This window comes from Telopea speciosissima, chromosome 9 (genome assembly GCF_018873765.1).
Source record: "Telopea speciosissima isolate NSW1024214 ecotype Mountain lineage chromosome 9, Tspe_v1, whole genome shotgun sequence".
NCBI classification, from domain to species: domain Eukaryota; kingdom Viridiplantae; phylum Streptophyta; class Magnoliopsida; order Proteales; family Proteaceae; genus Telopea; species Telopea speciosissima.
In genome coordinates, this window is record NC_057924.1 from 8608638 (window position 1) to 8611150 (window position 2513).

A 2513-nucleotide genomic window follows, 5' to 3' on the forward strand; every position below is an offset into this window, starting at 1 on the left:
AATAAGGCTTTTCTGGCCAAGTTAGCTAGAAAATTTTTGACACAGCCTAATGAGTTCATTAATTTGGAATGGTATAACTCAGATCATGCCTTTACTTGGGCAATTGGTTTGTAGGAAGGTTATTAGTGGTTCTTCCCTTTTTATTTGGGGTCAGTCTTGGGTTCCTGATCTTAATTAGGAGTTTCATATAATTCTTGGAATGCATTCTAGATCGATTTCGCATTCTTGGTTTTTATCATGTGAGAATATGAAATCGACCTAGAATGCATACCAAAAGCAGCCTTAGTTTATTGCACTCAATTTTTCCCTCGCAAGTGGCTCTAGCTATTTCTAAGACTCCTATTCTTCCTCCTTCACATGCAGGAGGCTGGTATTGTCCTCGATCGCAAAGTGGCTTGTTAAATACTCAAATTCTGGTTTAGTTTCTTATTTGGAATGACTTGGGGTAGGGTATAGATTGGATCAGTGAAAGATTTCTTTTTTTTAAAAAAACACGAATATTATATTTTGAGGAACTGGAGGTGTTCGGCCTTTGGCCAACTAATTCCCCCAGGGCTCATGCATAACCCCACAACACACACGAACCGGGAGATACGGGGGCCCCCATGTTCACCAAGGAGTTTCCTCTCAGGCGGGTGGCCCCAAGAGGGGAGGTGGAGTCGAACTCAGGACCTTGAAGCTTAGGCCTCCTCCTTGCCAACTGCGCTGCGTTGCCCCTTGGGGTTCCTAGGATTTTATTAAAATAATATGAAAAGAGGTACAATGGGATGGGGTGGGGTGGGGTGGGGGTGGGGGGGGGGGGGAGGACGTAGCCTGCCTTACCCCAACCCGAAAACACAAAAGATCACTCAAACTAAACTAACCCGCCCTAAACCCATAAATCGATTTACAATTTGAACACTAGAAGACCAGCTTTATCTCTCGCAGAATTCTCTCAATGTTATGAGGAATATCTTGCCCTGCAAGAAACACTGAGTTAGCCAAATTAGTGCAAACATAGTTGGTAAAAGAATCAGCTGTACGATTAGTTTCCCATAATGAGAAGAACAAATTAACACCAAAGGAATCAACCAAATATATAACTTCTTGAAACCAGTATCAACAGCTCCAGATACGGCATTTCCTGGTTTTCTTTGCAAAGTTCTTTGTGAAGGAATTGCTACTAAAGATAAAAATCTTAAGGTAAATAATCCCCTTTGCCCCTTATGTAAAGTCAAAAAGGAATCTGTGAGGCATTTCTTTTTATCTTGTTCTATTTCTAAACGTATTTACATTGTTGTGCCATTGAGGATACGGACAGAATACCCAATTCAGATCCTCTACGGCGTAGCTGCCCGTAGCGGCTTGTGCAGTGTAGACTGGGTTGTGCACGCAAAGACCACCTTACCCCTACCCAAACACCTTGCCCGAGCGAGGGTAAGGCGATCATTGCATGCGCAGCCCAGTCTGCGCTGCACAGGCCACTACGGGCAGCACGCCATAGAGGATCTGGATCCCAGAATACCTCCAATCTTCTGCGATGGTTGATTTGTTTGAATCCTAGATCACTGTTTCTTCCCTAACCTATTCTGATTTGGTTATCACCTATCTCTGCTATTACCATGTATTATATTTGGATTTTTCCGTAAAAATGTGTCTTCCAAAATGCTAACATTGCTCCCTTCTTAATTTTTCATACCATAAACAAATGGGTTGTTGATCTTGATTATTGTGGGATTCCTTCTGTTCTTAATGAATCTTGTATCATGAATTGCATGTCTATCCTTGATTACTAAGATTTGCCTTTTGTGGATCATCTAATCATTATATATGATAGCTTGCTTTTCCTAATGAATCTTGTATTATGAATTGCATGTTTGTCCTTGATTACCAAGAATTGCCTTCTGTGGGTCATTTGATCATTATTTGTTGATCCGAACACATCTCCCTCTGAATAGGCTGCTGTAATTTTTCTTAATTCAGCCGATTCCGATCCGATTTCCAATTTTTAAAAGGCGAAAAAAAATGTATTTTAGAATTGTTTTCAGAGAAGAAAAAAAAATTGGTACAGAGGTGTGGATTTTCTTGTCGTTTAGAGGAATAGAAGAAGGCCTTTTTAGGATACTGGGGAAGGTCTGTACTCTGTAGTCTTTATCAGATTGGAAGTTGGAACTACATGTCCAGTCCAGTCCACGTTTGGAAGCGCGGGACGAGTTTGGTGGATCAACACCCTCTCTCGTCCATTTTTAATTTTCCTTATAATTCTCTAAGGACGGTATCCATTTGCAGTAGTTTATTATGATTCCAATAGAAGGCAACATGATTTTAAAAACCCATTACCCAGATTCATCTCTTGCTTCCAAAGTTGATCAGAAACTCAACTGGGAGATCTAATCTCAGAGTTCTCATGAAGATGATGATAAAGATAACTTTTTTATATACGAACAAGCACTCTCTGTTAATAGAACTCCAGTAACGCTTTACATTTATGTATGGGAGTCTATGGACTATGGATTGCTACAGTAGAATAGAAT